Here is a 10,871-nt window from a genome sequence, read left to right on the forward strand (position 1 = left end):
AGTTGGGGCAGAAGATGGATTGAGTTTACATAGCTTCTTTGGTTATTGCCAATACATGATTGAGCTAAATAATTTACAAAATTAAAGACTGTTGATGTCCATGTTTTATTTCTAGTTGCACTTTGACTTTGACAAGATGTAATGAATAATGTTGTTTTAATGAAAATCTGAATTGATTCGACCCTATGTTCTACTGAATGTCCTGTGTAAAAATTTGCAATACTTCAACAATGTATCATCCACATACATCTATGCTTAATTTCTGGTCACATCGGTGGCATTGCTCATTACATTCTTTCCTTGAAATCAAAACTGTAATAATTGTAATCAAAAGGAAAGAACGCACTTTATGACACCCTTATCGAACGCGTGCCAAAGCTAGAGTGATGAGTGAAATATAGGAAGTACAGGAACAAATAAAGGATGACATGGAGGCCATGAAAGAGCAAATGACCACAATGATGGAAGCTATGATGAGTATGAGAAAAATGATGGAGGTCAACACAGCTACAATCGTTGCCGCAAGTACCGCCACTAAGGTGGACCCAACTCACCCATTCGGCCTCAATAAAGTAAATCATCCAGTCTCAGATATGGTAGGTCAGGGAGGCGAAGCATTGGGAAGTATGGGTGGCCCCTATTTTGTGCAGGTCTAGAGCAAGCATCCCTTCCCACCATATGGCTTGCCTCCCAACTATACACCACCCAATGTTGCACACGCTCCCAATGAAAATGTCGACAACTCCGCTCTCATACCCATTGAGAGCCAACAACCCTAGTCTGGTCATGCACATGTCGCTCAACCCATGGGGGAGACATATGAAGTACCCCAAGACCACACTTTAGCTGACTTTGAGCCTCACCTCGGATATGCCATTGAGGGGCAAGCATTTGGTGGTGTACCCATGTCAAACACTTTGGGGGGGGGGGGGGGGGCTCAGTATCGCCCACAACCACCACCCTTGCATTTTGCGGTGGGAAAGGTCCCTCCTGCTGTGGTGGAAAGGGAAAAATTTGATCATATAGAGGAATGGCTAAGGGTCATTGTCGGAGGCGAAAATTATGCCTTTGCTGACATGGTAGAGTTATGCCTAGTGCCCGACGTGATCATTCCTCTGAAGTTCAAGGTGCTGAATTTCAATAAATACAAGGGGACTACTTGCCCCAAGAATCACCTGAAGATGTATTGCAAGAAAATGGGGGCGTACGCGAAAGATGAAAAATTGTTGATGCATTTCTTCCAGGAAAGTCTTACTGGGGCAACCGTCACCTGGTATACTAATCTGGAATCTTCCCGGGTTCATTCCTGGAAAAACCTAATGGTTACCTTCATTAGGAAATATCAGTATAATTCTGATATGGCTTATATTGATATCGCCCCAGATAGAATACAACTACAGAACATGTGTAAGAGGGAGCATGGATCTTTCAAAGAATACACCCAAACGTGGAGGAATCTGGCAGCTCAAGTAGCATCCCTAATGATGGAGAGGGAAATGATAACAATGATAGTGGACACATTATCAGTGTTCTACTATGAGAAGATGGTGGGTTACATGCCTTTGAGCTTTGCAGATTTAGTGTTTGCGGGTGAGAGAATCGAAGTAGGCCTAAAAAGAGGCAAATTTGATTACACTGCTTTGATGAATTCTGGTGATAGGAGGCATGGGGAAAATGGAGGGAATAAAAAGGAGGGAGAAACCCATGTTGTGGCTGTCGTTCCTACATGGCCAAATTTCCCATTAGCCCAACAATATCAATATTCGACCAATATCAGTCTTTCTCATTACCCACCACCCTACCAGCCAAGAACACCACATCATCCACAAAGGCCATCCTCAAATCGGCCACAAAACCACTCGATGCACATCCAAGACCAAACACCACCCTTAATACCAATCAAAACACCAACTAGGGAAGAAACTTTCCAGAAAAAAGCCTGTAGAATTCACCCAATTCCAATGCCATATGCTGACTTGCTCCCCTATCTACTCGATAATGCAATGGAAGTCATAAGCCTTGCAAAGATTTCTCAACCTTCGTTTCCCAGAGGATACAACCCCAACTTGACATGTGCTTATCATGAGGGAGTTCCGGGGCAATCCATTGAGCATTGCATGACTCTAAAACATAAGGTGCAAAGTTTGATTGATGCAGGCTGGTTGAGATTCAAGGAGGAGAATCGCTCGTGAATTCTAATGTCGTCAAGCAATACTATGTATGATGCTTAGGGCAATTTGAAGGTTGTTGTTAGATGTCTCCAATGACTCATTAGGGTTTTCAGGTTTATGCCATTATTGTAAACAACGGTCACAATGCTAATAATATGGATAAATTTGATGCCCTTGTCTCTCATTCTCTCACAATTACATCTTTGTGAATTTATTTAACATTCACTAGAATGTGAATATACGCCATTGGCTTGTTTTCTCAAGTGACTTGCGCTCCTGAGTTGATCTCCAAGTTTGTTCAATCAGAAATTGCTCGTTCTACATGTTTGGTGGGGGTACCGTAAACGATGAGTAAAGTAAAAAAAAAAAGCATTTGATTGACTGTGTTTCAAATAAAAAATAATAAGTATAGAGACATTCATGTGACCTTATTTTATCATTCTTAAAAGTTGTCATTTGAGAGAAAAATGAGTTGTCAAGAACAAGAGTCATTCGACTTAATCTGTCAATTGAAAATCCTTTATATATTTCTCGTCCTTGAAAATTCATTTTCGAGAACCTACACAATTTCATTCTTTTTTCCTTGCTACAAGGTCATGACAAAAGACAACAATAAATACCTCAAAGCCCTACACTGGGGTATCATGCATGAGCCTCAAGCGAACCTAGAGGCAGATCAGAAGTTCTCACCCGGTAGGTCGAAATCTTGAAAGGGAGGCCTAGACAAAAATTAGGATATAAAAATAAAAAGAAGAAAGAATAAGGAGCATGTTTATCAAAGGTTTTGTCTCAAAACCCAAACTATAAAAGGATCTAACTCAAGATTTGAAATGACACATGCCCATGTTTCAATATCCCAAACACTAATTTATCCCTTGCTACCCGCTCCGAGGCAAAACATATTTTTTTTTAAAAAAACAAAACAAAAGACAACAAAAAAAAAATAGAAACCCTGAGTAGGAACCACCGCTAAACCGGCAGAAAGAGCAATGCAAACAACACATGCATGAAGTTAGGCAACAATGAAAAGAAAATAAAATCCGCCAAAGGCGAGTGAAGAAAAAGAGAGACAAAAGATCTTTAGATTTACAAGGAAGGCACAAAATGTGCAATAAGAATTAATGTAGAAGACAAAAGGGGTAAAACCCAACCCAAAGGTACAAGCAACGCTCTCGAGGTTCTTACTTAATGTAACCCTTAAACACTCATTAAGCCTCTCTGATCCTTTCTTTCAAAGCCCTCTTACCCCTAACCACGTTACAAGCCCAATAAAGCCCATGTAGATAAAGGAATGACTAATTTTTCTTTTAAGTTTGGATTCTGTAATGGAACACGCACACGCTTGTGATTGTTGAAAAATATATATAAAAAGAAAAAAAGAATCCTTGAGGTTTCGCACTTGCACATTTGAGAAGAAAACTCACTCGAACCGAAGCTCGTGGAAAATTCCTAAAGACAATTGTGATAGTAGAGTACATCTAATGTTAGTCGCTCATGCATACTCCTTAGAATTCCCATTGAATCCAAGGGTGGCCTTTATTGTATAAATTCTTTCAGGATCAGTCCATGCCATCAAGTTTTTGCGGGATTGACAAACCCTTGGCATCACTCTATGACTTTAAATCAGGAAAGTTTCGCTTGGTCACATACCAAAGTGTGACAATCCATTGCCATCCTTCAATGGGGCGAATGATCAGTCCCCAAGCCATATATTTTCTTACTGTACAGAATGATCAAGGTTTTTTTAAAAAAACAAAAAAGAAAGGGATGAACACTAGAATCAATATTTCAGTTGATTGATTAAATGCCAAATGGCTCCACTGTCGTCACCCAAAACTGTCAAATGATTAAATCAAAACATATACTCTGAGGGAGTCCCCAAAGAAATTTGCAAAGATAGGATGAGGTTGCATGAGTTATCGCGTCGTTTAGAAAGAGACAGTCAATCTGTGTTTTTTCACACACACAAAAAAAAGCGGGGAAGAAAAAAATGAAATCAAAATCACAAAAATAGGAAAGAATGTCATGAGCATTACATAATTTTCATGATTCCAAAACTTTTGCATTACTAGATACAAAGCCTACATTTATTGCATTTCAAGATAAAGGTTGCATGTATCTGCATCCCAAAAATCATGTTCATATTAGGCTATAAGTGCATAGATTTCTCTTTATAACTAATTTCCTAGATCTAATGTCCTATCTTTTGAGTTTAGGATGAAAGACCCTCTCAAAGAGTCAACCTCTTGCTTTCTCATAAGGTTGAGCCCTTTGGTACTAGTACCTATTGGCTTGTTTCATAGGACTCAACGTTCTTTGCTTTATGATTTCATGGGACTCAAAGTCCTCACTTTTATCTTTCATAGGACTCAAAGTACTTGCTTTTATCTTTCATAGGAGTCAAAGTCCTCGTCTTAATCTTTCACAGGACTCAAAGTCCTCGCCTTTATCTTGCACAGGATTAAAATTCCTCGCCTTTATCTCGCATGCCTTCAATGTCTTTTGTCTTTTACATTTCAAAGACTTCAATGTCTTTTGTCTTTTACATTTGTTCACTTTCCCATATGGTCCCTTTTTCTCCAATTTTCAACAAATATATTCAAGGGAAATGAAACACTGGATAGTGCACTAGGTCGTCAAGTATTTAAAATTAAAACGGAGTGACCCGAGTATCGAACTCAGGGAACTTGCTTATTAGATAGAGTTTTATTCAGGAGTAAGGCATTGTTGGAACAAACATTGATAATCGATGGTTAAAAACAGAAATAAACTAATTCTATGGTAAAAACAATAAATGCAGGTAAGTAAAAGTTGGCAGCAATAGGTAAAAAGTGTTGGGTCTTTCTAACAAACAAGTTGATGCATATGAGGATATTTCTCTAATTAATCATGTTCATGTGTTATATGTTGTAGCCTAAATTACTAAACCTCGTTCTCTCATAAGTTTAGACTAATTTAACCTAAGCTTCATCCGTAGATCCCTCTTATAAGACTAGGCTTAACTTAAACAGCATTATCATCACAACATATTCAAAAAACCAAAACCCCACAATCCATCCCTAGTAATGTAGTTATTTAGTCCTGCTTCTATCAAGTTCTAAGGCAACAATATATTTCCCAATGCTAAAGTCACCTAACAGTATACACAAATGGGTGATCAGACAAAGAGCATGCAGTAATTAAGCATTGAAAGAAGCATTGAACACACAAAACACAATTAATTATATATTAAAAGTAATTACATCAACTGTTCCTTAGAAATCCCCAACTAAGGTGTTTAACCAGCCATACAAGGAACCCTAATGCAAATGAGACAAAAAGTATAGAGAAATTATTGCTTACACAAGAAGGGGGATCCCTCCTCCTCTTCTTGGCACCTCACAATCACTCAAACACTCTCTAATCTCTCAAAGTGATGAACCCTAGCTTCCTTGCTTAGCTGCTACCTCCAGAGCACTATCTCGAATTCTATGCAAAAGTATGCAGCTCTGGTCTCCAAATTTGTACCCTAATTCTGACAAATCAGGCTTTAAATAGGTTCTAAAATCACGATGTCATTCTTAGCGCCACCCTCGCGCTTAGCGTGAGTTAGTGGATTTGAGCTTAGCACCAGTCATGCGCTGAGCCTGACTAAAGACAACCATCGCGCTTAGCGAGCGGATCTCGCACTTAGCGTGTGACCTTGATATTTATGCTCTGCCAGATTCTCTTTTCACGCTAAGCACGCTAAAGCTGCGCTTAGCGGTGGATGCGTGTTGAGCCTACTGTGTCCGCTTAGCGCAACTGCTTCTTTTAGAACTTCAAGATTTTAGCCTCTTTTGACCTGAAATTGTGCAAATTTTATCATTAAATCACATGGGAGATACTCTAAAGACAACTATTCAAACAAAATAAGATTTATATACAAATTCCTACAAAATAACTATAAATTGGAGAACTATACAAGTTTTATAAAAATGTTTCCTATACAAAAGTTAGTCGTATAAGACGACTAACAACATTTCAAAGGCTTCAATGTCTTCTGTCATTTTACATTTTAAAGACTTCAATGTCTTCTGTCTTTTACATTTCAAAGGCTTCAATGTCTTCTATCATTTTAGATTTCAAAGATTTCAATATCTTTTGTCTTTTACATTTCAAAGACTTCAATATCTTATGTTTGATGCTTTCAAAACTTCACTCTCTTTTATTTTTATGCTCTACAGGATTTCAATGTCCTCCATTTTACATTTTTAGGACTTCAAGGCCCTCTATTTGGTGTTATAGGACTTCAATGTCCTTTTTCTTTTTCGGTTTAATTTCTTTTTATTTTCTCTGGCGTCCATTTTAGATAGCAAGGTCACTCGAACAAAATTAGTGTCCTTATCTTTACTTCCCTTTTATTTCCAATAAAAGGTAAGTAAAGAGGGGCAACTGTCATACCCTAATTTTGTCTGGGGACTATCATTTGTTGATCGTTGGATCCTTGCTAGTCGACTTACGGTGTTGAACGCCAGTTACAGTGCAAAGCAAGAAACTATGTGGTGTTTCACTTAGAAAGACAAAAGATACCAAGAAACGAGGGGGAAAATGGTATTTTCCTTGTTTCGATTAGAAAGACAAAAGGTAGCAATAAACCATTCACCCAGGCTAGCAATTGGCTCGCCTAGGCAACCAAATAACTTCAAGGCTAAGGGACCAGCTCGCCTAGGCGAGCTCATTGCTTCAGGGTTAAGTTTTAGCTCGCCTGGGCGAGCTGCAACCACCCCAAGGTGGCCTTTTGCCTACAAATAGGCCTCCTACGGGTGCTTTTAAAGGTTCAAAGGTTCAAAAGTGGATAGAATTGAGAGAAGAGAGAAAGAAGAGGAAACGAAGCCGTGGCACTACTGAATCGCGACCATGATCATTCCCTATGTTTTTTTCTTGTTCGGTGTTCTTTGCACCAGTCAGTTAGTTTCATTTTTAGGGATTGAATGTGATATATGTATCCTTAGGGGTCCTTCTTGTTATTATGTGTATATTCATCTTCTCCACCTATCATTGGTGATCTCGTTTTTACTTGCAAAGTCTAATTCTAACCGATCACTAGTGTTGTAAAATTATCTTTAAAAAGATTGAAAGTTAATAAACAAAACCAAGATAAAACCAACTCATAACTAAACTTCATTTCATCAAATATCACTTGAGATTATTTCAAGGTTCAACACCTTAACGATTCTCTCCGTTTTTCAAAATTTAAAACATCGTTTCAAGGTCCAACGCCTTAAACGACTCTTTGTTCACAATTAAAATAAATCTTTCAAAAACATAAAATCAATTTAACACACAAACATTCAGACTTAAAGAACTACGTAGGTCTGAATTCCTCATCACACCTGAGGATACATAGGAGCAAGGGCAGCCCCCTTGTCGACCCCAAAAAATATAAAATATAAAAAAGGAAAATAAATAATTCTGGAATCACGTTGCACACACTCGATTAAAGGTTGTTGTCCCTTGTGACGAGCGTGTGGGGTGCTAATACCTTCCCCATGCGTAAACAACTCCCGAACCCTTATTTTCAAAATTCACAGACCTCTTTTTGGTTTTTCTAGCATGTTCCTTAAATAAACGTTGGTGGCGACTCCGCTAGTTTTCTCCCTTGGAGACGAATGCTTTGGCCTATTTATTTTGCTTTCATCATCCCGTCGTGAGGTAGCTTACGAAAGTCTGCATCAAAATATGCCCGGAATCAACCTCAAATTCCATTTTCATAAGCTGGCAATCTGCCTAGAACCTAGACCTGTTGAACAAAGGAGAAGAAAGTTCAGCCCTAAAAGAGAAAAAGCCATGGATGAATTTTGAAGAAAGTTGTTAAGCGTAGGATTCATTAGAAAAGTGAAATATACCACATGGCTAGCCAACATAGTGATGGTAAAGAAGTCAATGAGAAGTGGAGAATGTGCATTAACTACATATATTTGAATAAGGCATGCCCCATGGATTCGTATCCACTTCCGAGCATTGATCGTTTGATTGATAGATCGACCAGGTTCCCCATCTTATGCTTTTTGGATGCATATTCTGGATACAATCAGATCGTCATGTTTAAGCAAGACGAGGAGAAAATCGCATTCATGACCAACACAACTAACTATTGTTATTCGGTTATGCTTTTCAGACTCAAGAATTCCAAAGCCACTTACCAAAGGCTTATGGACAAGAAATATCAATTAGTTAAGGAAAAACTTGGAGGTCTATAAGGATGACATGGTGGTCAAAAGAAAAAGCACCATTTCCCATGTAGATGACTTGGCATAAATTTTGGTCGAGATAAGAAAACACAACATGAGGTTAAATTCGGAAAAATGCATATAGTAGAAACTCTTTAAATTAATACTTGGTAAATTAATAAACTCTTTAAAATAATAAATTTGTCCGGTTCCGACATGGGCCAATGTAAAAAATTGAAAAACTCGATAAAATAATAAGATAATAATTTTTTGTGAGATCCCTTTATAATTTTTGGTCCCAAGAAAATCATAAATTAATAATTCATAGAAACTGAAAAAAATATATTACACTCTATTGAAATATGATTCAATAGTTTTCTGTTTTCCTTTAAAGTTCAAGTCTATTTGGAGCTCATCTCTAGCTTTTCTTATTGCATCCAATAGCTCAGGTGTTGTATTTTTGTATTGTATCATAAAGTTGTGAAGAGTGTTCGACGCCATAAGTGCTTCCTTTCGCGTAACATGCTCCAAAGGCACCGTATCATCTTTGCCGTCATCCTCTGCATTGTTCTCAATGATAGTACTCACAATATCTTCTAAACTCTAAACCTCCGAACATGCTTCATTTTCACCTGGGTAGTTCATTAGATTGTCGATATCCATCTTATTACGATAGCCACATTGATTGATCATAGTCTCAAAGTCTTGAGTTTCTTCATCAAAAGTGGATTCATTCAAATTTCTTGCAATGTCACTAGCTGAACGAATTTTATAGTGTCGAAAGCAATTTGCTATTGTTTCTTTTCAAACATCTATCATCCAAGCTGGGATTGCCAAATTGATAGCATCAAAGATATTTATCTTCCCTGGATCAGATTGTCCCTCCTCATAACCTTCCAATATTTTGCAGTAAAACCTTCTACGGTAATGCATCTTGAAAGCTCTTATTATCCCAGCATCGCAAGGTTGAATCTTTGATGTCATGTTGGGTGGCAAGAAGAACAACTCAACATTTCATAGCCCTTCAATATTTCTTGGATGTGTTGGACAATTATCCACCACAAGTAGAACTCTTCTACCATGCATCATTTGGTCAAATGAACGAACATATTCATCAAAAAGCACACTAGTCATCCATGTTTTTTTGTTAGCTCGATACTAACAATCCAAGCTATTCATGTTGACATTCTTGAAGCAATGAGGCTTTGCATATTTCCCAATAATCCATAGAGGGATTTTTTCGGAGCTATCTTCATTGCAGTAAATAACTACCGTCAACCTTTCTTTATCTTGTTTTCTTCCTTCAAGTTGTTTTGTTGCCAGTGAATTATCAGCTTGTAGCCTATAAAACAACCCAGTTTCATCCATATTGAAAACATCTTTCATAGGGAACTTATCAATTTTCTCCCGAATCGATACCAATTTCTGCTCCATGTCTTGTACATCAACAAACCCACTCTCGCCAAAACGATGAAATGACTTTATGCCATGTCGGTGCTTGAATTTCCCAAGCCATCCTATAGAGAAGTTAAAATTTGAATCATCATGAGGGTACACGAGTTTCATTGTATCTCTTGCCTTCTGCAAAATTAATTCTCCTGTGATATTCACACGTTCTTGATGCTGGAGATACCACTCATAAACAACCTTTTCCATGTCAAGATATTTTGCTGGTTTGTGTCTTTTGATCTCTACTCTTCCCTTTCTTTTCTATTTCAGAAGAGAGATAGTCATTTGACCGCTTAAGTGTGTTTGATATTGTTCCTTGACTAACTTTCAACTCAAGTTTTCCCTCAAGCCATCTCTGCAAGTCTTTTTGTGTGCTTGCAGGATTATCTCTCTTGTACTCACACAACTCCTTACGTATTTGATCTGACATAGTTGATTTTGCAACACCTTTTAGATGAGAAGCCATCTTGTGAGATATGGTTTGAATTCTCTAACACATTCATGTAATTTATATATACCAAACTTGCTTAAGAATACATTGAACACATTTGTTCCTTTTATTTACATTTACTGTACTTCAAAAGTCATTATTGATTTCCAATGCATATGAACACAATAGTTACTAATTTACGTTGAGTCCCAAGGTTCGCTGCAACGTAATTCTAAGAGGCATAGACTAATTTGCCTTTTTTTTTGCTATGTACAGTATAATTACTTAAAAAATCTTCAAATTAATAATTATTAATTTATCGATAAATTAATAACTCTCTAAATTAATAAATTTTTCTGGTCCTGACATTATTAATTTATAGAGTTTTAACTGTATTCGGACTACATGGGGGGAATTCTTGGGCTTTATGTTGACTCACAGGGGAATTGAAGCTAACCCACAAAAATGCAAAACCATCATAGCAATGAGAAGTTCAAACATGTCGAAATAGGTGCAGAGACTCACTAGTTGACTAACAACACTATCCAGATTTCTATCGAGAGTGGTAGACACAACTAAATTATTCTTCAAACTATTAAAAAGTAGGAGGGAACAAAATGGAATTAGGAG

At 37.6% G+C, this 10,871-nt stretch overlaps 1 pseudogene; it reads right to left on the reverse strand.

Moving 5' to 3' along the window:
* Positions 1-8,707: 8,707 nt before the first annotated feature.
* Positions 8,708-10,283, reverse strand: LOC100819553 (CENP-B homolog protein 2-like; annotated as a pseudogene).
* Between the last annotated feature and the right edge of the window lie 588 nt (positions 10,284-10,871).

This window comes from Glycine max, chromosome 15 (genome assembly GCF_000004515.6).
Source record: "Glycine max cultivar Williams 82 chromosome 15, Glycine_max_v4.0, whole genome shotgun sequence".
In the NCBI taxonomy this organism is placed as follows: Eukaryota; Viridiplantae; Streptophyta; class Magnoliopsida; order Fabales; family Fabaceae; genus Glycine; species Glycine max.